Genomic DNA, 27,768 nt, shown 5'->3' on the forward strand with positions numbered 1-27,768 from the left:
TATACTATTTTATATGCATTGAAGGGATAAGCAAATGAGCAAATGTGTTGATGTTGAGAGAAGCCAGAGTTCTCACTGCACAAGAAGAGACAGGCAAGTGTGGAATGAAGAAAGGCAAGTAAAGAACTTTGTGAATTTGGATTAAAATCAGAGATATCAGCAAGAGCTCATGGTTTCTAATACACAAATACATACAAGTTCAGCAAGAGCTCCTTGCAGAAATACTAATGTACGTCTGGGGCAGGAAAAGTCTAAGATCAGCCTTAAACAACTTTTTTATATCAGAAATTCAGAAAGCACTCCAAAAAATGATGGAAACATGTCAAAAAAAAAAACAAAAAAAACCCCACAAGAGCCAGCTCGAAGGGCCTCCCACTGACCAAATCTGGGTCAATTTGAGCATGAAAATAATTACAATAAGAATCACAATCTATTGAATAAAGTAGGAATTCATGAATACTCGATGACAATGGTAATGATAGATGACACATACATACCTATATAAGTACATAAACTTTTGTAATGTATCTTATTTCAATATTAATGTCTTTGGTTATCAATAGCAATGGGTTTCAGCTCCCTCTATTTCTCCTTTGAAATATCAGCCCATTTCTTTCCCCCTTATTTTGATCATCATAGTACACCTATGATGGCAAAACTTTATATTTTGCAACTAAATTTGCAACTTGTCATTTTCCTAATTTTTCATTTTCCTTTTAACAAAACTTTATCATATTAATTGTAACTATTTTTTCTAATTTGTCATTTTTCTTTTAATAAACAGGAATATTTTGTCTTTAAAAACTCCTTCTGACAGTATATGCACATTACAGAAAATTAATTCTCCTTCATAAAAATAAAATAAAACGTCCCATTAAATCCCTAGAAGGCACTGCTAATGCTGAAATGGAAGAGGAAAGGAAAGAGACAGAAAAGAGGGAGCCAAACTGTGAGGGTTAATGAGAGAGGAGTCGTATTCCCTCTGTTGTGCCTTAAACCATTCAATTGCAATAAGGAAGGACATCAGAAGAGAAAAATGTGATCCCCTTCCACAGAGAAATTAATTACTTTCTTAGATTTGAAACCTTTCCAATGAAAAATTTCCTGTTGCCCAGAAGCACCTTTCTAATTAATGATCTTTAGTTTCTCAGGTAAGCTCATGCTGCACAAATCCCTTCTCAGTTTATAAGGAAAGAGGCATTTAAGGCCTGAACTGCAGGAAGAAAGGACAGGAAAGTTACATAGAGGAAATGAACTGAGCCAGGCACCCCACTCTTAATGCTTGGAGCTAACGATGGGCTACAAAGATCTTTGCCCCCTGGCTCAGTGGAGAGGAGTGTGTGCTGACTCAAGGCTCCCTCGAATTCTTGAAAAATCACTGCACAGTTAACTTCTAAATTACTGAGAACAATTGTAGAGATCAATAGAAAACACCAACCTCTAAAGACATTTCCTACAGCATAATTTGAAGAAGTAGAATACACGAAGCAGTGAGCCAAAGAAAATCAGGTCTTAGCACTAATTAGAAAATTTTCTAAGCTTTCTCTCCCAAGAAAATCAGTTCGTCAGTCAAAGGACCAATTTGAAACATGGTTTACAAATTTTCATTTGGGCTGAAAAAAATTACAGCCAGATATTTGAACCAATGTTCTAAACAAAATTGTGAGACTAATTAGTTACTGTTAATAAAATTGTAACAGAAAATTGATTATTCACTAGTAGTTAAAATCTGTTTTCCACAAGTCAGAACGAAGACAGCCTATGAAGCAAAAAAAATAAAACCCCACTAGAGTATCTCGTTTAATCAGAGAGGGGAAAAAGGAGATTAATACTGGGTCCCCAGAAATATAACTTCCTCCTTTAAACTATGATTTTATAACATTTACTTCCAACAATTAATAAATGCTCACCTTGTGACTAGCTATTAATCCCAACTAGCAAAGCAGTCTTCTTTCTTTTACTGTGTAGCTTGATCTTGTTTGCCCTAGAGTACAGATGCCACAGAGCACTACAACACATATGTAAATCTGTGTGGGTGTTTTGGGGGGGCACATTGCTTCTCGAGTAAATAGTTTAGAGGCTTATTCTGCTCTTCCCATGGATGAAAATTCCTACTTAACCTCCACTCAAACCTGCCCATCTCATTTGATTTTTGTATGAGTGCTCCAACTGTTCACACTGATGTGAGCAGTGCCCTGAAAATACACCTGCCGAAAGCTACTCTTCTTTTAAGTAAAAATTAGAAAATAAATTCTCCTTGAGCAGAACAATTGGTCCACTCTTTCTCTTCACTCAAAGGGTTACTGGCTTATAGAAACAAGCAGCCAGGGTGTTAGGTGGCCTGTTACCTTTCTTTAAAGGCAAATCACGCTTTCTGTCCCAGGTGATTGGTTTGACCAGTCCCCACCATCACCACCCATAGGTCTACCATCCTCCTCGCGTGCAGACCCAAAAGGTGGTACAATTTGGATCTATTTCCTTTCATTTCATCCTTGCTGCATGTTAAGGTTTTAATACTTGTTAAAATATGTAAATACAAAAATAGAGTTTAAGTGAATAAATAAGAATTGTAAATATATACTGGGACCAACTAGATATCTGCAAGAGGACACAGTTGTATTCTAAAGTCATGTAAAGATTTTCCTGATAAACATTAGGCAGATTGGAACATTAACATATCCTAATTAAATATATTTGCTGTAGAAAGTTAGGAAAATACAGATATGCCTAACAAAATGAAAATCTCTCATAACTCCACTCCCTGAGATGACCACTGGTAGCATTTGGCATATGTCCTTTCTGATTTTTTCCATTCTTATATATGTTGCTTTTTCTTACAGTAGTAGGTCTCATACTATATAGCCTGCTTTTCAATGTGTTTTCTATTATCAATAAACATACCTCTACAACACCATTCTTTACGGGTGGATTTTATGAATGCCCTAATTTAGTTATCCAAACCTTAAAGCTTTTCAGATGCTATACCTGGATCTATATTTTGTATATAATTTTGACTTCATGACTGCTTTGTGATAGTTAATACAAACTGACCAGGCTCCACTGAAAGCCTAGTATTTTATCAAAACATTAGCAATAATGTTCAGCCTTTAGAGGAAACTACGCAACATAATGTGAAATCCAGCTAAATTATTATTATTTTTTATTGAACTACAACATTTAGCTCCTCGGGCTCATCTGCTATCAATTAGAGTGATAAGCAGGCACTCAAAAGCTAGCTTTTCAATTATGTTTTCTACCTTTCAACCGAAATGTTCCTGTCATTGCAAATCATGTAGTAATTTTGTAAAGGCTTTATCGTAGCAACCAAGTGATAACTTTAAAATCAAGAATCTAAACCAATTAATTCCTAACATTAATTACTTCTTCTAAAACAAAAGGCACTTTAAAGTAAGTGACTGCAAATATACTTTTTATCCCACTAACAATCCTTATCTCTTTTTTCCCCAGCTCACAATTCTGTTGACAACTCATGCTCAGACTCAAATCATCATTCAAATCATAATTAAAGCATAATTCTGAGCTCTCTTTGTACATGCTAATTCCACAGGCACCAGATGTAAAAGCCACACAGAAATTCCTATAGAGTATTATTAGCTTGCAAGGAGCAGAATTAAGATGCATAAAAGTATCTTGTATAGCAAGTAAATATTTTGGTTTTAATTACATTATTACCTTGTTTTATGCCACTAATTACTACAATTTATTGTATAATTGACTCTCAGAAAAAAATGTTACCAAAGAAGTTCTGCATAAACTGAAGATAGTATATACTAATGATTTGGCCTAACCCTCTGTTCCCTTAAAAATAAAACGTAAAATACTTTTATAGTAGATTTGACAAATTACTTTCCTATTTTCCCACTAATACATAAAGTTTATCATATGCTACAGTTATTTGTTGATTTATTTCTCATAAATCACAGGGTAATAAAAAATTGTATTCTCAAGCTAGGGACAATACATTAAGCTGCCTTTATTCCCTACAACCCATGCTAGAACTTGAAACTTAGTAGGTGCTCAATTAATTTTATTAATTAAATTAATGAACTAATCATGTAATGCATTCATTTCACTCAACATAATAAAAGCATTATTGTTAAATACTAGCTAGTATCTATTTCAGCCTTTACAGATTAAAAGCCTGCAGCCTTAGAGCAAAAGACTGAACATTAGCAATAATAACAGTTTGCTGTAGATTGAAAACAAATGAACTCATTCTGGGACTGGGCAGTCATTCATAAGCCACTTGAGAGGCCTACCCTCTTGCAGTTTATGACCCCAGTCAAGTCTTTCTAGTGAAATAAAGCCTTGTGTTCACTCTGGGGCCATCCATTGTTCTCTCTATAATTTGTACCAAATTGTAAAGGTTATAAATACTTGTGGTGAAGCTGCCTTCACTCACGGTTAGGTGCCATTTTTTTTTTAAATAACTACAAGACCAGGGACTAGCATTTACCTACTTCATAATAACCTAATCATACATACCTTTGAACTCAGGATGTTCTTCAAATGCCATGATTTATTATGTTCTTCTTGGTCACATAATAGTCAACCCCATCAAATTCAACTAGGCCAACTTCATTCTCTTAGGAGTAGTAGCTAGCAATAAAAAGTGAAGAGTCATTTCTTAAACGAAACTATATACACTTGAATTCTTTCCAGATTTAAAAAACTAATAGATTATGTTGCAAGTGACAATAAAATGAGTGAAAATAAGCACAGTTAAACACAGAAATTTTCTCTGCCTACCACTTCTAAGCCTATTTTCTTCTTGTTGCTGTGATTTTAATTTTTCTTGAACTAATGTGCCCTCTAATGGTTAAAATAAAGATATAATCAAAACCATAAAAGAAATGCCAATTTATCAACTGCCAGGAATATTTCTATTCAAAAAATACTTCTTTAACTTGAACCTATGCCTTCAAGATATGTCTTTAATAAATAGCTAGAACATGCATTTTATGTATTCTGTACAACAGATAATGCAAACGAGGAACAGCAAACAGATCTTGTCAAATAGATTTAAATGTACTTCCTATTTTTAAAAAGCATCAATTTTTTTTAATGATATCTATAATTAAGTCTTGCATGTGCTGAAGTTGAAATACAGATTGGGGTTATACCTATTCTAATATCATAACTTAAGCATTTAATTAAAAACAGCTATTAATCCAAAATAGATTATTTTGGTTCTTCCTTCATTTTTATTTTTCTAACATGAACTCAAAGTCTGCCTCTAACCTTTAAAAAATGTAAACATATGCACACACGAAAAAATTAAATACAGTTCTGTTTGTTCACAGTTTACCTTCACTGTTCATGCTCTCCTACTTTTGGTTCAGCTGTAATATTAGAAAGTAATAGAAATTTAGTAATTACCCAGTTAACGTGACCAGTGGCAATAGTCTGCTGAGCTAAGGAGAGTCAAGGAGAAATTGCTTGAATTATTTACCTTCGTTTACTAAATTCAGGAAACTTATTGCAGCTTTATAATACAATTTATTTTGAACAAGAATGTGGTCAAGACAGAAAAACATATATACAGAAAATTTATTTAATTCTGTCTATCCAGAAGAATAGAATTGAAATCAAAGGCAAAAACAGAGACTACCATGTTGAAAGATTTTCTGCCTTGTTTAACCATTACTGTTAGTACTTTAGATAATTTGCTTCTTATCAAAACATGGTAGTATGCTCACAACATGGAATTTTCAAGTCCCTTCCAACTTGAAATGTATTTTAAAATTATTAATGTATGTTTTTTCAAAGGCAGCCTTTTTCTTGCCTCAGAGAGTAAAGACATTATTTTTCCTATTATAAACATAAGGTAACTGTCATTGAGGTGAACTGACCTACCAAATACTGCACAAAAACAGTGACAGAAGCTAGACTAAAATTTAGAATGATTTGTGCAGTTTGCTGATTTTGGCTGGTTCTTTGTGTGCATAACAGGAATGTGTTTTTTTTCTGCTTTTACCTTTCAGCATAATTTTATAGAGAACATTCTGTATTCAATACCTGGTATATTAGTTTTTCTTATTTTAAGTGAATGCTAAACTACTGAAAGGGCTGCAGGTTGAGGGGCAGGAAACTTGAGTTCCAGTTGAGTTTGTGCCCCTAAGTGAACTTCCATAGATACGAAAGATGCTGAGCCTTGACCGCTCACCAAATAAAGAAGATTGAATTAGATAACCTCTGATCTCCCTCCTAATTTAAAACTGGGGGTTCTTTTTTTTAATAGGAAAATAGAAAAATAGTATTTTTGCAAAATGGTCAAGTACAGTGAAAATTGAAAAGAAAAAAAAATTTGATTATCTTAGAAAAGCTAAATAGCATCTTGAATTTTATAGTTCAATTCAGTGCAGTGCAGTCACTCAGTCGTGTCCGACTCTTTGCAATCACATGAATTGCAGCACGCCAGGCCTCCCTGTCCATCACCAACTCCTGGAGTTCACCCAGACTCATGTCCATCGAGTCGGTGATGCCATCCAGCCATCTCATCCTCCGTTGTCCCCTTCTCCTCCTGCCCTCAATCCCTCCCAGCATCAGAGTCTTTGCCAATGAGTCAACTCTTTGCATGAGGTGGCCAAAGTACTGAAGTTTCAGCTTTAGCATCATTACTTCCAAAGAACACCCAGGGCTGATCTCTTTTAGAATGGACTGGTTGGATCTCCTTGCAGTCCAAGGGACTCGCAAGAGTCTTCTCCAACACCACAGTTCAAAAGCATCAATTACCAAATGCCTATTAAAGACCCACCTCCACAACCATGGATTTTAGACACATGAGAGGCAGAATAAGGTGATGATTAAGACATGGACTCAGGAGGTAATGGAACTGGGTTTGAATCCCAGCTCTCTTGGCTACTAGTTTTATGACTTTGGACAAGTAATTTAACCTTTCCAGATCTTAGTTTCCTCATTTGTCAAGTCAGGAAAAGAGTGGAAACTTCATGGAGTTATTATGAGGATTCATCTTATTTTTATGAATCAAATGCTCAGAATACCACCAGGTACAAAATGAATCATCAAAAAAAAAAAAAAATGTTAGCACTTTTAGAATGGCCAATTTAACTTTTTCCCTCAGTCATAATGGCAGAACACTAAAAAGGCAATTAAGTTAATTTTAATGACTCAGCCACCTGGCAATCTTAATTTCTATTTTTTATTATCAAGGTGCTCATAAATCCTAGTTTCCCAGTTTATACGTGTTCTCCTAGGGTATTATGAATAACAACCTCTTTTATCCTCAGTGTCTAGATTTGGACAATAAAGTATATAATCATCCTGATTATAAAATGGATTATTCAATTGTTCTCCTGCACAATGAGGAAAATAAATTAGATGGCCTCTGAGGTCACATAAAGCATAGGTTACAATATATTGGATACGAATGGAAAGAAATGTTTGGATGTTTTGTAAATAAAGTCTAAAATATAAAGAGCTATTAGCTGTTGTCAAGATGGCATATTTGATAGCTTTGTTATATTTAAATAAAAAGTTTGAATTGTGTATGGAGGACTACTTTTATTTCGCTTGTTCCAAACGCATGAAAAGCTCTCTGAACTGGACCTCACTCTCATTCAGGTCTTCCTTTCTTCTTTCCCACCTGCTTTCACTATTTTTTCCACTAGATGTGAAATGGGTTGAGGAGTGGGCAAAAAGAAAGAGCTTCTCCCCTCTCCTTAAACTCAACCATTAAATTAAGCTTCCCCCTAAAACTGACCAGTCTCCAATCCTAGCCTGGTAGGCAATCACTCCTAAACAAATATTAACTGAACTTCTTAAATATAGGGAAGAAAGAATAGATTTGTAAGAGTCCTATGTCACTGCATGATATCTACAGAAAGATAATATCAAACCTGAGAAGTAATAACATCTTCATTTAGCACATTGTTAACATTTTAAAGTATTTATCCAACAGCATGCCCATGCTGCACCTCCGCTTTATCATGCCGTTGTTTTGTCACTAAGTCATGTCCAACTCTTTGTGACCCCTTGGACTGTAGCCCACCAGGCTCCTCTGTCCATGGGATTTTCCAGGCAAGCATACTGGAGTGGGTTTCTATCTCCTTCTCCAGAGGATATTCCCAACCCAGGGACTGAAACTATGTCTCCTGCTTAGCAGGAGGATTCTTTTTAACTTATTTATTTTTAATTGGAGGATAATTGCTTTAACATTGTGTTTGTTTCTGCCATACATCAACATGATCAGCCATAGGTATACATATGTCCCTTCCCTCTTGAACCTCCCTCTCACCTCCCATTCCATCCCAATCCTCTAGGTTGTCACAAAGCACCAGATTTGAGGTCCCTGAGTCATACAGCAAATTCCCACTGGCTATCTGTTTTACACATGGTAATATAGATACTTTCATGCTGCTCTCAATTTGTCCCACCGTCTACTTTCCTCACTGTGTCCACAAGTCTGTTCTTTGTCTATGTCTGTAGTGCTTTGGCAGGCAGATTCTTCACCACTGAGCCACCACGTAAGCCCCCACCTTATATTACATTTAATGTTAAAAGGAACACCATCTTAAACCACAAGTAGAATTTGAGTCCTCAGATAAAGCTAGACTCTAGTGCTAGCACATTTACCAGATATAGTATAAAGAAAGATGCCTTCTCTGTTTAAAGATTTGTCTAAAAGAAGTCTTGTGTTAAACAGATTCTGGTCCTGATGAAGGCTGATGTTCTCGAAGGTATCTGCCCTAACAGAAAAGCCAGTTAATGAGGATGGCAGCTTGAGAAATGATAGTTTCATGGCCCTGACTGTACCAACCAAAAAAGGGGATGATTAATAATACAATACTGTAAAGAGGGAAAAGAGGGTGAAAATGTACCTCTCACAATTCAAAAGGTAGATCAAGAATTATATGACCTAAAAATCTTGGAAGGTCAAATTTGGTAGAGGGAAACATTCGTCTCAAGCTAATTTCAATGATCTGTTCCATTTGATTTTCCTATAAAGAAGTTTCAGCTAAAATATGGAAGCATCCTCTTTAATTCATGCCATAGAAAAGGAGGTTTATTTGAGTGTTTATTCTGTCATTTGATCAGTAACACCAACGCAGAAAGTGTAAGAGAATGTATTATTAGACAACAATATCTAAAGAGCAATATACTAATTCACAGAGTGAACTTCCCTATCATATTACCTCAAGTAACTTATTGTTTTGATTGATTTCACTAAGAGTATTTCTGTTTTTCCTGGATGATCTGTGTTTATATAAAACCATTAGGAAGGAAGCAAATGCAGTTCTGGGCAGTGAGGTCCCAGTCCTGGTGCCCACTTCATCAGACCCTTCTGGAAAGGAGTCTTTCTGTCCCTCAGACAGGTCTTTCTGCTTGCAGTCCTACACCCTGCTGGCCCTGAACAAAGGTATGTTAAATCTTAGAGGCATTGAAAGGCTCCCAAAATAGTGCCCATCAAATCTAGTACTGATAAGTTCCCAGGTTTACAGTGTTTCCTGTGCCTTGAAGGATTGATTCCAGAAGGTCCTTATTAAAATACAAATATTTACTGGAAGAACTAACATTTTATCATCCACTCTGATAGCAACACCAGCTTTGTAATTTCATAAGCTCCTTGTTAGAAAAGGCATTGAAAAAATGAGATTAGTTTCCATTCATTCAAACATATATTGTCAGCCTACCACAGCGAGACTAATTGCTGGAAATCTCAAAATAAATAAAGCAGTGTCACTACCCTCGGGGAGTTTACTGTCGGTGGGGAAGATGAACATATACACAATCATTTTTATAAAGTATCGCATGATGAGTCTTAATAAGGAATCATTTGATAATAATGAACAGAAACTCAACTGGTCAAGTTAAATAAGAAGATATTAGCATAGACTTGAGTGTCTAAAAAGCAGCTGGAGCATCAAAAGGGACTCCAGTAGGAATTAACAAGCCACCAAGAACCAAGACAAGTCCCCACTCATTCTCTATTTGTTTGCTCATCACTTACACATGCTTTTTCTTGCAATTTGCCCATTTTCCTACCTTTCCTTACAGATCATCTCTCTTGGCTTGCACATACGACCACATCAACCCTTGAGACCATAAGACCTTACTCATCCAACACCCACAGCCAACTAATTAACTCTCTCCTTCCATCCCTATTATCAATTCCTTAGAAAGAGAAACTGACCTAATCCTACACTAATCCAAGAATAGAGTCTTGGCTTTTAAAAAATGTGGGAAATAATCTCCATCTCCAATACAATAAGGTAATTTCAAGGTGAGCCTTGGAGGAAAGGTAGGCATCTTCCAGAGAAACAAAGGGAAAAATGCAATTCAAGCAAACAGATTGTCATATTCAAAGGTATATGGATGAAGCAAAGTAGCCCGTATATGGAGAAGGCAATGGCACCCCACTCCAGTACTCTTGCCTGGAAAATCCCATGGACGGAGGAGCCTGGTAGGCTACGGTCCATGGGGTCACTAAGAGTCGGACACGACTGAGAGACTTCACTTTCACTTTTCACTTTCATGCACTGGAGGAGGAAATGGCAACCCACTCCATTGTTCTTGCCTGGAGAATCCCATGGACGGAGGAGCCTGGTGGGCTACAGTCCATGGGGTCGCACAGAGTCGGACACGACTGAAGCAACTTAGCAGCAGCAGCAGTAGCAGTGGTATAAAGATCCACAGCAAGGAAGCTATTGATAATGCTGGGAAGATAGCCAGGGATAACAAAGTATCTTTGTATGCTCTGCCAAGGTATATGATTTTTATCCAATAGCTGAGGGAGGTGGGGCGTGAAAATTTTTACTGAAGGGGAGACTAAAGCAGACCTGTGCTTTAGGATGAAGACAAAAAACAAAAAAAAATCCTCTAATAGCAGGGTGAAGGGTGGACTATTAATACAAGAAGACCAGACTGAATGTACCACTCTGGAAGCTACTTTAGTAATTCAGACAAGAGATGGTATAGTTTCAAAATTGGACCATGGCAAAGAGGATATAGAGGAGAGGAAGGATTCAAGAGCATTATGAAAGCAGAATATAAAATTCAGCAGCAGCAGAGTCAATTCAGAAAAGCAAAGAATCACAAACTTTAATACAGGGAGAAGGAAAGTCTAACCTTAACCCACAGCTGGTGCTAAGGGATGCATCAGACATAGGGAAATAACACACTGAAGGAAGGGAGGGTGGGCCAAGGAGAGTCACTTTGCATCCTTTCCGATCTATCCTTAGAGTTGCCTTTCCTATGATCTCTAAACATCTTAATCCACATAAATAAAGACAGACTCCAAATCTTCAGGGTGTGAGCACAAGGGGCATCAAAATAATTAGTAAGCAAACATTAATCAGAGCCATATTCGAGTTACCCTGTAATTTTATTAAAATATCTGTCGATTGAGTCTATTGCATAAAGGGGCAAGAATTCATTCCTGGTGAAGACTTAACTCGTCAGTGCCGGGCCTTGTTTCATTATGTATTCAATTAGAAGTTTTCATGGTGTTGTTTTCCTTTCAGTTCCAAGAATAAAAAGTGAAAAATGAGAAATGTGAACTTCTCAGAAGATCCTGTGACTTTGAAGCCACATATCTGAGTAAATGATCTCTTGCTTTTGCATTTAGAAGCCCTAGGGAGCAACATTATCACACTGATTATGAATGCGTATATTTTCATAAGAATATGCAATCTTAGCCAGCTCAGCACAGGACACCGAAGTGACTAAGTATCAAATTAAAGATTATTCTTTTTTGTGCAGAATTCACTCCAGCAAGAAATTGAACAAGGGGATTTAAAATCCAAAAACAGTGGGACCACCTCCTGAGACATTATTAATTATTAGTGGGCCCCAGTTTTCCAGTTTCTTATCTCCCTATACACCCAACGCTCCCATTGCTTTAAATTATTATCATTATTTGTTAAATGCTTTCAATGTGCTCGGTACCCTGGCAGGCACAGAAAAAAGTTACCGTACCTGCCCAGGGGCTTTCTACCTAAATTGCACAGATATAAATTAAGTTTGAAAATGGGTTGTAGTTGTCAGTTACAGTCTTTTCTAAGGCTTAGAAGCAACAGAACAAAACTAAAAGTATATAAGTTTGAACACCTCCTTTCTCGGCCGACTTGGTCTTCTTTATATTCCATAGCCTGGTCTACTAACCCAGAAAACAGTATCACAGAAACATGCCAAAGGTCAGTAATGAGAGGCCATCAAGCACTCAGAGAAGATTATCAACACTTAGAAACAATCCCGTGTGTCTGACTTCTCACCTTGCTCCCTGTTGTCCTGGGAGGGAACCTGTGGTTCAGAAGCAATAGCAAGTGACAAAAGTTGAGTTGAGGGAAAAGCCTCAAAGCTGACTTCTTGCCTTCGACTTCCCACCTAGTCAAAGCTGTAATATCGCCAGCAGTGCCCACACCCTTATTCTAATCCTTACCCTTCTCTCAAAAGCCCATTCTTCCCAGACATCTACCCCAACTCCTGTGACAAATATCTAGAAAAGTGGAGTCGGAAATTTAGTCTGACTCAGGCCCTTGTGTGTATATATATATTTTTGTGTGTGTTTTAATAAAAATGTAACTGTATAAATGAAAAGAAAATGGGAGTACCCTTTCACCTCTATGTGTGCCCTCCACTCCCATTACTAACAAAAACAATCCTTTTAAAAATATCAAAAAATGCTTTGTTTGCCTCCAGGTCTGATGGGAGACGGCAAAAGCAACGAATAAGGGCTCTATTTCACCAACAGATGAAGAAAACCCAGACAAAAACCACTTGAGACAGCTATGGAAGTGAAAACAACGAGACCCCCACCTTGAGTCAGAGAAGACAACTGCAGGGGAGAAGAGGAAAGGGGAGGGTATAGGAAATGGCCTGAGACTCCAGAAAATGACGGGGATTTACTCTACCAGAACCCCAGGAGGTTCCCCACATTGTAACTCCACTGCCATTGCAGCCACCACCAAACCAACAACAACCCCCAGATCCCAGCCCAGCTTCCAGCAGTGGCCTTGGGACCCACCACCAATGGTTCCTCATCAGGGCATCCCCTGCTTCATCCATCCAGCAGAGAGGAAGGGAGGAGCTCTTCTGGACCTCGCAGAGGGGAACCACTAGGTACACCCAGATGCTCAATCACTGAAAGTCATTTTCTGACACAATATTGTTACACATAATGAATTATCTAACTTTGGACATATATTTTCCCTTTGAAATACACATTCCTTGAAGACAAAGCTCCTATCTGAGCATGAATACAATGAAAAGTGCATAAGAATACATTTCCAAGGGATAAGTACTCATATATCACTTCATTACTGTCTACTGGCTTGAACCTCTGCCTTGAGCCCCACAAAGCCAGCTCCTCAGTCCCTTGTGGGCATGCCTGCTAAGTTGTTTCAGTCGTGTGTCTTTGCAACTCTAAGGACTGTAGACCACCAGGCTCTTCTGTCCGTGGGATTCTCCAGGCAGGAATACTGGAATGGGTTGCCATGCCCTCCTCCAGGGGATTTTCCTGACCCAGGGATCGAATCTGTCTCCAGCATCTGCCTGCATTGGCAGGAGGGTTCTTTACTACCAGCACCACCTCACTGCAACCCAGCAAAGCACCAACTATGACCACTTCTACAACTAACAATGTCCGATTCTGTCATCTCTGGCCTTCTCTTTTGTTTTCCATCTGTATTCATCCAGTCCTGCATTTCCTCCCCCAAGCAGGTTTACCCGCACATTCATTACTGATGTAAAGATTATGTGCTGAGTGCCTACTGTATACAAAACACTGTACTGACTACAAAGCATTGTTAAGCTTGGAGTCTGGGGAGTTTTAGCATTCTATTCACGTCTGCTCTAACCTACCAATTTCTAAAATGTCAACTAGGTCTTAGTCCACTGATGCAATAAGAACCTAAGTTCTTACTCCTTACACTCCTGGCATTTGTCTGGAGATTCTTAAATGCATGCATAGTTCTTTTTTCTTACTGATCCTTTGCCATCTTATTGTTTGGACCACCAAAAAATCCTGACCTATTTTCTCCAAATGAATCTCAGTTGTTCATTCAAATAAATGAAATTGTCTTCAATAAGCAGCTCAGTGAAACTGTGTATTACAGGGATAATATGAAAGTAACTTTAAAATGTTTATATCCAGAGATAACTCTGAAGAGATGAAGGAAGCAAAGGGAAATAAAAATTGTAATAAAAGAAAATAAAAATAACTAAAATCCTGAGAGTAAGAGGTACAAGTGTGCCACATTTACTTGAAAACATAGATATAAAAAAAAAAAACAATTTGAGGCAGAGGTAATTTTTCACCTGACAAAAAGATTTACAGTATCACTTTGCAATATGAAAAAAGTATGGTTCAATTAGTAAAAACAGGATAAACATAATTCTTTTCTGGTATATAAGGATCTGTAGTATTTGTACACTAATCGCTCAATATAAATTTGTTAAATAATGGATGGGATGCCCATTTCTCAATTTTTAGCTCCCACTGCATCTTAAAAACCTTACCAAATCTCTAAGAACATAAGAATAACCAGGTGGGAAGCGTATTTTAAGAACAGGTTAAATGATTTAAGATTGGATCAATCCACTGCTTTCTCTTAGCCACCCAGACAAAGGCTAATATATGATTGTCAGACCTGGAATCCATAAATGTCATAAGCACAGAGCTGGAAAATCCGTATCAATGTGCGGGCAGGAGGTTGGTGGATACGGAAGACGAGGGAGAGAGAGGCAGAGAGATTACATTTAAAGAAAACACTTTATAGTCATAGTTTCTAAATGTTGGTTAATGGACTGCTTTAATCTTAATGTAATGTATTTTTTCCTAGTTTTCATACTGCCTAAATTCATTTTATCCAAATTACTATTAGATGTTATTCTTTCTTGCCAGTAAAGTCCCTTTTTTCCATCCATCTCTTCTATACATCTTTATAAGGTTTTCTCATCCTTGCCTCTTCTCCCTTTATTAGTCTATGTAATTTACTCTTCTTTCAACCATTGTCTTTTGTTTTTATCTTAAATCTGACTGGAAAACAAACAAACAAAAAATCTGGTTTGTATACAGTCAGGTCTATAAACAACCGTAGAAGCTAATATAGGATGCTAAAATCAAGTAATGAATAATCATCACCCTACTTTTAATGTATATATTTTTAAAAATCAGCTTTTTGTTTTACTCAGAGAGGATTCTGTCTTGCATTCTTTTTATTGTTATAACCATCTTTACTGAGTTTAAGGTAAAAATGTGAGTTAGTACTTCCAACAAGAGCCCAAATCCTAAGCTAGGAGCCGGGAGAATTCAGGGTCTGTGAAAACTTGGGAGGTGCCTCCCCTTTTGATGAGAATAGATTTGGGTCTGGATGAAGTCACCGATGTGCCTCTGAAGAAACAAATGTCAGCACGACCTATTAAAGTCAACCCCGAGCTAGGTAGCAACAATGAGCTGGGGATTAGCATTGACAGCTCGCTTAATGTGATTCTTTTGGACAGGGATTAATTTAATGTGTTGCTGTCAAATGAAACAAAAAACGAGATGGATTTACTAATGACTCTATTCTATACCACACACTTTTCCACCCCTGATCTATGTCAGAATGAATCTGACAGCAAAAGAAAATAATTTTTAAAATGAAAAGGAAGAAGACATTGCCTTCTAGAGAAGAAACTCAAAAAGGGAGTTTTTAAACTGGGCTTCCAGCAAGGAGGATGGGCACAAGGAGCAGGGCCAAATTAAGTGAGAGACAACTGAGCGGTCAGGCCACCACCCCAACCAAAACGGGGAACACCAGGGCAGGACCTGGTGTCCAGTCGCAAGCTATGGCACAAATTTACAAGATGCCCCTAATTTCTCCAAGGCCTCACTTACCTTCCATGTGAAAGTAAAAGGTTGTATTACGAGGCTTTTAAATAGCCTCTCGACTTTAAATTGCTAATCTCTAAAAAGGGTGGCGTGGGGAGAGAGGAGCCAAACCTGCCTGCCAGAGCATTAGCCGTGTTGCAAAGACAACTTACAGTGAGACTGTGACAGAGAGGGGGCGAGTCAAAGAGCGAAGGTTGATCTTTATTTTAGCGAAACGGTTTGCCAAGTCAAATACTAAAGCCTCCTTAAAATAATTTGGATTCTTCTTTGTTCTCTCTAACAAAGAAACTTTAATTCGCAGTTCTCTGCGAGGAAAGACAATGCAGACAAGCCATTTTTAGGTGAAAGGTGTCTCGTCAATTAATAATCATTGAATAATCACTAAGGATTGGCAGGAGCTTTTCATCGAAAACGGTACTCAGAACACGAAAATGCACCGATTTACAATGCAGACTTTTTGCGTGTTATTCTTTGTGGTTGTTTTGCTTTTACCTCCTATTAAGTACATACGTCCCTAGTCTTGTTTCTGTGTATATTCCTGTTAAGTTACCGTTAGGTTGGTAAATACCCGCGATTTCCAAAGGTCTGAGTCAGGTCTCATTGACAGGGACGCTCCACCGGGGAGCTTGCGCCCGGGCTCTGGGAACCGTCGTCCCCGCCAGGTTCGTGAGTCCTGAAGTGAGCGGTTAACTCAGCAGGAACCCCGGGCATCCTTAGCCCGCAGACCTTTGTGTTGCGTGCCCCGCCAGGGGGCACCCCGCCACGGCGTGGCCAGGGGACCTTGCATGCGACGCGATTAGAGTCTTTGCGCAACGAGGCTAGGGATGGGGCGCTTCTCCCCTCCCCGGAGCCCAGGGCTGCTCGCTTCTCCTTTCTATGCCCAGACTCGGGCTGGGAAAGACTTCGGGGCGCGCCCCCTAAGAAGCGCTCTTGTTTAGGGAGGTAATGATTGCGTCCGCCCCGCCGCCTCCACGGCGTGCTCCAGCCCCGGGCCGCGCCTCCACCCGCCCTGCTCGTCCTTGTTCCCAAGCGGCTGGCGCGATCCCGCCAAAGCCCAGATCCCGGTTGAGGAGCGATGAGAATCCTGACTCTGGCATTTGGCTCGCTGACCTTGAGCAGTTTCCCAACCTTTTAAGGTCGATGTTTTCCCACCTATTAAGCGGAACCGAAGACACTGTTTCCGCGGGCTCCCCGTGGGATGAAATGAAAGGATGGATGGAGCTCCTAGCGCCCTGCCCCGTCTTCGTTCCGCTTCTTTTCTGCGTTGTCTTTTTTTTTTTTCTTTGCCTTTTGCTATCATTTTTGACTCGTGTGTTTTTCCTTGGTTTTGTCTCCCCAATTTCCCGAAGAATTCGTTTTCTTCTCCTTTCTTCCTTTCCTCCCAAACTCATTATTGTAGCCAACAAATTCATTAAAGATTCGTTTCCACTTCCTATTGGACCCTAGACTCCCCAAGATAATAAATGCCCATAATCTCCATTCGCCCCCTCCCTGGGTCACCCAAATAATCGGGCAGTCAAGGAGGAACTCTGCTTATTGTGTAAATACGGTCTCAAGACACAAGTCCCTTCGCCCTACTTCCAACCATTAAATTTCTGATCTCTGGGACCCCTAAAACCACCAACGTGCCTTGTCATTATGTCCTCGACGCCGCCAGGCCCAGAAATCTATGCCAGGGCTCATCAAACGTCCCCAAGCGCCTGCGAACGGTACTGGGAAGCTGAAACTGGAATCCAGTCTTGAATTACTAGTCTTGGTTTCTTACTAAGAGAAAAAGCAAATTCATATATGATGGTCCATACTTACACAGAAACATATTTTTTAATCTTCAAATAAGCTCATAGGTACAGCTTTAAAAAAGCACAAGGTACACTCGTGCTTTTTAAGCATGTTCTGTGATTTTTACCTGTAAAACCGAGATTTAGATCAAGTTCTTATTTACTGGGAGTGGTTAGAGAGAGAAAACCGGACTGCCTAAAACTTGAATTGCCTACAAATGAGCTGCCTTTATATTCATTTATTGAAACATTTTAAAGATACCTGAAAATACATTATTTCTTTGTAACAAAACTCCACTCTTTAGTGTATAAGCATCATAAACTATAACCAAAGTTTGTATTTACAAAGAAGCAAAAAGCTAAGGCTAAATAGAGAATTTTTAATTACTTGTCAGTTACTTCAAACCTAAAAGTATCAAGTTTCCTTTGAAATTATTTCTCATTTTTATTAGAATCTAATTGAAGATCACCTGTAAAATGTTGGGGGGAGAAAGACAAGTGGAGAAATATCAATTCTATGCTTAGATTTTTGAAAGAGTAAAAGAACCACAGTACCACCTTGTGGGGAAGAGCGATTTTTTTTTTCCATCTTCTCCATTATGGTTGTTTTATTTCCTTCCACTATATAGTCACACATTTTTAAAATAAAAATAAAGCCATTAACAAAAACTTGGGTCTATGTGAATAAAATGTGATAATATACTTTCACTATTATTTTAAACACACCAGCATGTTTTATATCAAAATAACATTTACATTAAATGTAACAATATATGTATAATATTAAGAAATTGTGCTTCTAGTAGTACAAATAATTTCAGAAATCAAATGTTAGGTATGCAATGGTAAATATAAAATTATGTATACATTCTAAAAGAAGAATAATTGTTTTAAAAATTGGTTTACATTTCACTATAAAATACTATTCATGGGTTTTTAACATGTAGTTAGTTCTTTGTTCAGTTGTTTGGACCTGGAAAAGCCACATTCCTAGATAAATAAAAAGTAATGTTTTTTTTTTTTTTCAGTTTTTTGTCTCATTACATTTAAGATTGGCAGAACAGTCAGATATTTTTAGAACCTATATCAGAGTTGGTTTAACAAAGCTGTTGTAGTCACTTTGAGAATATAAAAAGGGCATAAGATCATAAACCTGGGATTTAAGAAGATTATAAGACTCCAAAGCCGAGAAATGCAAAATAAAAACTGTTTCTCCTCTATTGTACATCTGGAAATATCTTACATGACACAAATGTTCCCTGCTCTAAACGTGTTTTCTGTAAAGCAAGAGAGAATTCCGGGGTTACCTGTAGGCATTCTTTATTCTCTATGCTTTAGAATCACAGAGCTGGTATATCCCTCTGACCTTCAGGAAGGACTAAATCAAAAGCATCCCGGGAAGAGACCAGTGTATTTCAAACTGTGTTCAGCAGAGCTCTAGGGGCTGTCAAAGGATTATAAGGGGAGGGGAACACTGAGAGAAGCCCCTCACTCTCAGCTTCTACCAACTGACTCTGCTTTCATCGCTTTCACATACAGGAATTCTGCCTAGGATTGAGGTTAAACAACAGGCTCCACATCTCTAGAAATGTTAGAAAACCACTAATCTATTTTGTCTAAGTGTAGTAAAGAATTGCTGTGAGAAATGTTCTGATGTTTCTTGCACATTTGTTAAAAAAATGCACCTTAAAAGCAGCCCACTGTGATTACACATACCGTATTTTCTTTCTTTAGAAAAATAGTTCATTACAAAATACATACAAAATTGACTGTCAAAACAAAACTGAAATACATTAAAAATCTTTATATCTCAATCCTAAACCACTCACTTCCCAGGAATAACACAGCTATCATTTTGGTTTGCACACATCCAATTTTTCCCTGTGGGCACAGGTACAAGCACGAGTGGGCTAACACACACCCATACTGGGGGTTTCAAGAACACAAGATCATATCACCTGCATTTTGTCCCTAATAATATATCTCTCTGTGTCAGTAGCCACAGAACCACCTCATTCATTAGTCAAAGAATGGATGTATACAAGTTATCTATATTGTCAAATATCTGGATTTTTGTTCTTACATTGTGTATTTGCACTTGCTTTTCCTTCTATCTAAAATACATTTCCTACTCTCCACCTGGCCACCATCTAGACCCCAGAGTAACAACACTACCAACCTGGAAGAAGCCACGATTTCAAAATTTTAAAACATAATTTCTCAATACAATGTAATTCTTTACTCCAACATTTTAAACACAATAAAATGGGGCTTTTTTTAAAAAAGCCTATTAATTTCTTCACAAGAAAAAAAATCTATATCCTTTTTAGATTTTCCCAATTCCTCAAGAATGGAATTTATACTTTTTGGAGAGCAATTTGGTTATATCTATCAATATTAAAAATGTGCATATGCTTCAATCCAGCACCAGAGTAGCTTTCTAAAGGCATATTCACACAAATTCACTAATTCAGTCAATCAATTACTGAACCTATCTAAGTGTTAGTCATTTTACTAGGTTCTTCTGGAAGTATGGTTAAAAGAAGAAAAACTCAGAGAGATTACAGTGTACTGGGATAAATCCCCATTGGATAAATAATCACATAGTATGTTTATCATTTATAAACTGTGATAAATAGTAGCAGGAATATTACATTATAGTAAACTACTTTAACATTGAGTTTTCTTCTTAAAGAGCTACAAAAATGTTATAAAATCTCTATTACACTTACCTTTTTTGACCCAATCTTTGATGGTATATTTCTAAGCATCCCAATATGTTCTCTTTGAAAAAATACACCTCAACCTACAGACAAGGAACTGAAGTCAAATGAGCCTCTGATATTGACAAATCACTGCTTTCAACTCATTTAATAATTTTCATCTTTATCCCAAATTTATTATTAAGATACATAGGCCTTTGTTTCTTACCAGCTCTTTTTCTATTGTGAATTCATTTTTCAAATAAGGATAAAATAGAATATTCAAATATTAAATAAATTCTGCTGCTTGGATAAGGTCAAGAAAATAGGTGAAATTAGATTTTTGGCTGACAGTCAGTGCCAACCCCATACTATTTCAAAACCATTGCTGATAAGGTGGCTTAGAAGAGTCCAAATTCAGTGCACAGAAGGTAGGTGTGGGTTTGTCAATGTTTAAGGTATGAAAGCCTGCACTTCGTGAAAAGGAATGTATGAGAACTAAACGCCAACATAAAAAAAATAAAGTGTTTCCCATTGTACTGGAGGAGTAAAGGCTAGAAAAAAGGTATGGCCCTTAGCTATGGTTTAGTTTTGAAAGATGTCATTTGTAATAATAGCAACAGCTACCAAGATGAAGCTGAGCCCATGAATCCACAGGAAATTTAGACATGTGTGAGTATATCTAGAGGACAAATGAGATTTGGCCATCAAGGTTCTCTTTCTCAAAGAGACCAAGAATGCTTCTGGAAAATAATTCACCTTTAGGTTAGCAGAGACTTTAGGAGTATCAGTTTGAACCAAGTAAATGTAAGTTAGTGTCAACAAAAAAAGGGATGATTTCAGTCATGTTAGGAAACTTATGTGACACATGTGGGGACTGCTTGAAAGCATTGATAAGAATTTAAGAGGCCAGAATGACTTGGGAATTGACCGGGGAGAATGGAGGGGAGGTGATAAACAGAGAAATACTGTACTGTTTCTGCAAGTGTGACCTTTGACCCTATTTTTATTCTGCATCTCCTCACCCCAAGGAAAGATGAGTTAGACCACATAACACTAAGGCCTAACTGGAAAAAGTCATTACAAAGCTGAAGCTGTTCCAGCTTCTCTCTTTTTTCTCTCCAGTTTTGGTTGATTTCAAATTTTGGAAGCAGAGTTCTTTTCTATTTGAATCATGAGAACAGGAAACTGAAGATAGATTATTTGAGAGCTTATTAATGATATTAACTGGTACAAATCAACATTTTGAAACTATTACTCTAAAAAACAAAACACAACAGCCCTGGCCTCTACCAGTTGGGCAGAAATCAACTGGGAAAGGGCATGAGGGAACTTACTGGGATGTGGTAATGTTTCATATCTTGATAGGGTTTAGATTATATAGATGTATTCATTTGTCAAAACTCAACAAATGTACACTAGAGACATATGCATTTATTATATGGAACATTCACCTCAAGAGAAAGAAATGTAAAAAATACTGAGCTCATTGGATATGAATGCTGAAGTATTTATGAGAAAATGTACCAATGTCTGCAATTTACTTTCATAAATGAATACATCAAAATTAAGATATACTAATGAGTGGAAAAGGCAATGGCACTCCACTCCAGTACTCTTGCTTGGAAAATCCCATGGACAGAGGAGTCCATGGGGTCGCTAAGAGTCGGACATGACTGAGCGACTTCACTTTCACGCACTGGAGAAGGAAATGGCAACCCACTCCAGTGTTCTTGCCTGGAGAATCCCAGCTGCCGTCTATGGGGTCGCACAGAGTTGGACACGACTGAAACGACTTAGCAGTAGCAGCAGCAATGGGTAGATAAAGTACTAAATGCATGGACAGAGATGTGATAAAACAATAAAAGTAATATGTTGATAAAACCTAGGTGATAAATTACAGGTATTCACAATAAAACTATTTCAAGTTTGCTGTACGTTTGAAACTCTTCACAACAAGATGTTGGAGGGAAAAGTTACTTCCTTGCATCCAAGAAGGTGTAAAGTCTAAAAGGGGCCAGAGTAGAGTAAGATACCATCTATCTACACTGCATTTAAAAACCAACCAAGAACCAGAATGGGATAGAACAGGCAAGCTCAGTTTGTCAGCTCATATTTTCCCTGCCTCTGACTCCCAAAGCACCCCACCGCCAGGACCTCAGGTTATATTGATTCGCCAATCTTTTCCTGGTAATCCAGACATTCTATGCGTTAGGCAGTCAGTATGAAAACAGATACAGCTGTCCATTATATAACACTCCCCACCCCAAACCATACATACACCTTACTCCAAAAAACGAGCTTAGAAGCTGACACACTTGCCCATATTCCCAGGCTCAACACTGGCTTCCATGTTGCTGCCTGAGCCTCTTCTGCCCACAGTCAGGCTTATGATTCAGTGCCCCCGTGATGACCCATGGGCTTCTGGGATTACCCTACCCCTTTCGATTTCAACTCTGGGAAGCTCTAGTAATAAGGGCGGGGTTTCTGTTTTGGTTTCTGTTGTCTCATCAGCTTTCTGTGATCACTCTCCCAGTTTGGCTCCTGAGGCCCAGCCTATCACATAAATAGATGATGACTGCTGTACCACCGTGACCCCGAGAATAGACAGCTAAAGGAAAGGGCTACAAAGGGTCCTTCTCTGGGAAGGCATGAGGCTCAGAAAAGCGTTGAGACAGTAGAAGCTACATCTCAAGAGCCTCGGTCCAGCCAGTTATGCAACAAATTTATTTAAGTCCCTACAATGTGCTAGGCAATATGCCAGGCAATGAGTAATTCGGTGGTGAACAAAATATAGTCTCTGACCTCACAAAGCTTACATTAGTGGGAGAAACAGTAAATAAGCACTAAAAATTAAATACCTATACATATATCCTTTAGAATTTATTACACATACTATGAAAAGTAGGGTTCTCTGATGGATTATTAAGGACATCTACTTTAAACTAAGTGGGGAGAAAACACTGAGGAAATGTCATTTACATTGTGACCATATGAAATATCAGAAAGCACAGACAGTCAAGATAGAAAGGAGAAGATGTGAAAGTCTATGAAACAGCAAAATTAGAGGAAAGGGAAGAAGGCCTGTTTAAACTAGAGCAGCAGGAGTAAGGGGGTATAAGCTCTTGGATAAGGTTTCAGACTAGTGAGCATGGACCAGATTCGAGCAGTTCTGATAAATGTGCCAAGGCTTTGGATTTTACTGAAGTACAATGGGAGACCCTGGGTTCAAGCCAGAGATTCGAATGAAGTCTTCCTGAGTACCACCTACCCCAGAAATCGCTCCAGTTCTGTGGACCAATCTTCCGGGATAATACAAGAATGTCAGCTCCAAGAGGTCAGGGATTTTTATCTGTGTTGCTCACTGCTCTATTCCATGCCTAAAATAGCAGGAACTTGGGAAACATTTGTTGAATCAACAGGGTGTCTCTAAGAACAACAGGTCTTCCTTATGACTGTAGATTTTGTTTCAATGGCTCTGCTCTCCTTTAAGCAACTATCATTTCAACATCATAGCCATTTTTTACTGCTTCACAGCAAAGAAAAGCTTAACTCTCTAGCACATACTCCAAGAGTCAAAATGTTTTTAAAATAGAAGTCTATTTATTTGGTGTTTTGATCACAAAAGACTTGTTGAGGGAGGGAGAAAAATGGTTTCATATGGTCCATATAGCAAATATTAGGAAACTTACCGTGGAAAGTGAGGGGGGAAAAAAAAGCAAACCATGAAGGAGTTGCAGGAAAGCATTGGTGGAACAGCTGGAACATAACGGTTCATGTAAGTAACAGTTCAGGGTAGATCCCCAGGTACCACTGAACCCCAATGCTCTGGCATTGTCCTCAGGAGTCTCTTTCCACCCACACTCCAATTTCCGTTCACAGGCTTTGTTCTCAAGCAAACTTGTTCCACAAAGATACCTACTAGGAGCTTCAGGTATACTGACTAAGAGTCTAGCAAAACAAGCAGAAAGAGAATGCCTCTTTCCCATGGTTTTAGCCAAAGTTTATTGGCTCTTATTGGTCTGACTTGGTTTACACATCCTTTCTTAAACCAATCACCATGGCTAGAGGGGTATACAACTCTTCATGGCCATACCAAGATGGTGTTCTTACCACTGAAAGGGGGAGTGAGTAGTCAACCTCACCTTAAATCCAAGTACAGAAAATGGTCATTCTCCAAAAAAAACAAAAGATGCTAATACCACAAGAATTTTAGGGAAGTGACTGTTTGGGGGACAAATAAAAGGCAACTACAGAGTGTTAAGAATTATTTCTATGTACAAAGAAAATTAAAGGCAGAGAATGGCTAGAAATTGCTTTTTTTTTTTTTTTAAGGAATGCACAGATTATATTACAAACATTCAAATAACAGACTATACACATAAACTTTCTGTAATGTTTCCTCAAGTTTTGGCTGAGTGCAAGTTTCAGATGAACAATCCAATCAATGCATGCACATTAAAAAAAAAAAAAAAAGCATAGCTTTTAATTTATATATGTTTACCCTGACATGTGACAGGAAGGCAGTAACCATTTACAAGAATTTTATGCACGTCAAAGATTTAACTTGATATATTTTTAAGTTAAGCTGAAAACTGCCACAATGTGGAAAGCTAAATGTGGCAATTATTTCAAACTGATAATACACTATTCATTATAGTATTACTTGTGTTTTGGACCACTTATTTACTTAATCAAAAATGAAAACAATTTTGAGCATTTTTTTTTTAATTTTGAGCATTTTTATACTTAATCAAAAACTTCAAAAATCTTAACTACAAAACATGGCTGAACTGGGAGTTCCCAGGTGGTCAAGTGGTTGGGATTCTGGACTTTCATTGCCACGGCCCAGGTTCAATCCCTGGTCCAGGAACTGAGATCCCATAAGCCATGCAGTGCAGGGGAAAAAAAAAAGGCTAAACCAAATACAAGAATACTGAAAAAGGAAAACCTCATTGAGATTAATGAAATATTAATATATTCCTTAAAACAAACAAAATTCTACAATAATGAAAAGTCACTGAAGGAGAGTTCTTGAAAGGCAATGACAACTGAAAAGGGAAAAAGAAAAGAAATAGATGGATGAGATATGCAAAGTTAGTAAGTTGTGATCGATACAGAAAAGTATTACAGAGGATTCCTCTGAGTCTTGCAATGTAAGTACTAGGAGAAAACTTAAACACACTGAGCAAAACCAATAATCTTCTATTAAAAACTATCAAAATTTGCAAGAACCGCACACATTTGCAACAATAGCATATAAATATACCTGGAAACAACAACATAAGCTCAACTTTAAGCTTTTGTGAGGGCAGAGAGGTAAGACTAAGTAATCATTCATCTTATTCACTGCTATATCTTTAAATGGGCTTCCCTTGTGGCTCAGCTGGTAAAGAATGTGATTCAGCTGGTAAAGAATGTGGCTCAGCTGGTACAATGCAGGAGACCTGGGTTCGATTCTTGGGTTGGGAAGATCCCCTGGAGAAGGGAAAGGCTACTCACTCCAGTATTCTGGCCTGGAAAATTCCATGGACTGTATAATCCATGGGGTTGCAAAAGAGTCAGACACGACTGAGTGACTTTCACTTTCATCTGGCACATAGTGAATGTTCAATAAATTTTGTTCAGTTGAAGAATGACACATATAATCACTCTATCCAGTTATTTTAAGTGAATAGTTCGGTGGGCCATTTTGTGATCTCAAAATGAAAACAGTTAATCCAATACAGCATTTATGTGTCTGTGAATCTATAATCAAATAAACCCAGAAAGACTCTACCAGTCATATGTTGGGGTATGTAAGTTTCGGATTGGAAAAAGATACAAAAATTCTACCTATTATTTGTGTCTTGTAGACTTCCAGTGCCACAAGCAAGATTCTACCTGGATTGGTTGCAGAACAAGTTCTTAGCTTGGCTTCTCCTAGAAGCAAATCCTGAGACAAGAACTGAATGTACATAGTTTTTAGAACAGTTGACTCTGACGAGGAAATACGAAAATGATAGAGAAAAGGAAAGGCAGCCAACAGAGGGTGTATTAAGCCAACTAACCCATTGGACATCACAGGGAAGCTTTAGAATTATTCCAGCAAAGGGGTGGAGAGCCTGGAAATTTATACCTCTACATCACAGCTCCCCTGGGTTAAGGGCCATCACCTGAGAGACATTAGTTCTCATTCACTTTCAGCCTACCCAAGCATGTACACAAAGGGCGTTTTGGCAACCCAAGGCTAGTCCAACAAAGATGTAGTTGCTGGCCCCTGAAAGTCAGGCTGGCACGCATGGGAGAGTAACAGAATCTGAGGGGATATGGGTGGAGCACTCACAGCATCTGCTACACCAGGCAAGTAATGGCAATAGATATATAAATGGGAAGAGGTCCTAGAATAAAGAGAGGATATGAAAGTAAAATATAATTGTAATTCCCTAGTATTAGGTTAAATAGCCTTTAAAGGCACTAGAGAACAGTGGCTACCACTATCTGTATTCAATAAACCACTGTTGTTGATGAGGGACTGAACCAATGATTTAGGACTGAACTATTCAGAAACAGATATACCAGAATTCCACAGTTGTAGCAGCTCACTTACACTGAGCTTTGAATATTTATTTTTTAAATTTCACTTTTGACAACCTAGCTAAGAGGGGATAGCTTTTATGTAGAACTTTTTATTCTATACAAGTTACATACTCTGTTTTAGTCATAAAGTATCAAAAATAAAAACAGATTAAACCCTAACCATTTCCCCTATATGAACATGATTATACAATCAAAAATCTAAAGTCAAAAAGCATCTTGAAAGAAACAGTCATTTAACTTCTTGTTCTCTATATATCCTGCTGCTGCTGCTAAGTCCCTTCAGTTGTGTCCAACTCTGTGCGACCCCATAGACGGCAGCCCACCAGGCTCCCCCGTCTTTGGGATTCTCCAGGCAAGAACACTGGAGTGGGTTGCCATTTCCTTCTCCAATGCATGAAAGTGAAAAGTGAAAGTGAAGTCGCTCAGTCGTGCCCGACTCTTAGCGACCCCATGGACTGCAGCCTACCAGGCTCCTCCATCCATGGGATTTTCCAGGAAAGAGTACTGGAGTGGGGTGCCATTGCCTTCTCCTAAACCTTGTAAATCTTAAGCTTACATTCTCAAGCTCTAATGACTTTTAAACACTAATTTTTTAATCCAGATTTCACATCTTAGTTCTACAGATAAAATTTGTTGCTTTCAGAAATCATTTGTATGTATGCCAGTTCAATATGCTTCAATTGGAGGTGAATTATCAATTCTGATTATACCTTTTTTTAATAAATTAAGCTAGAGACACAGGAAATAATGTATTCTTTGTTTCCCAAAGGGGATCAATCTGAGATTTATTAAAGTTGATAATGAGTCCCTTAGAAAAAGGTAGAAATCAATTCTAAGCAGGAAAGTTAAGGTAAGC

General features: G+C 38.0%; 1 long non-coding RNA gene across 3 annotated transcripts in view; it reads right to left on the minus strand.

Annotated features, from left to right (window-relative positions):
• The window catches only part of LOC133253949 (uncharacterized), a 158,655-nt gene that overhangs the window by 118,572 nt on the left and 12,315 nt on the right, over nucleotides 1–27,768 (minus strand). For all 3 annotated transcript variants that reach the window (XR_009738511.1, XR_009738510.1, XR_009738509.1), the window contains exon 2: nucleotides 4,507–4,620. This is a non-coding gene — a long non-coding RNA (uncharacterized LOC133253949). The remainder of the gene's footprint in view (nucleotides 1–4,506; nucleotides 4,621–27,768) is intronic.

This window comes from Bos javanicus, chromosome 9, assembly GCF_032452875.1.
Source record: "Bos javanicus breed banteng chromosome 9, ARS-OSU_banteng_1.0, whole genome shotgun sequence".
Classification (NCBI taxonomy): domain Eukaryota; kingdom Metazoa; phylum Chordata; class Mammalia; order Artiodactyla; family Bovidae; genus Bos; species Bos javanicus.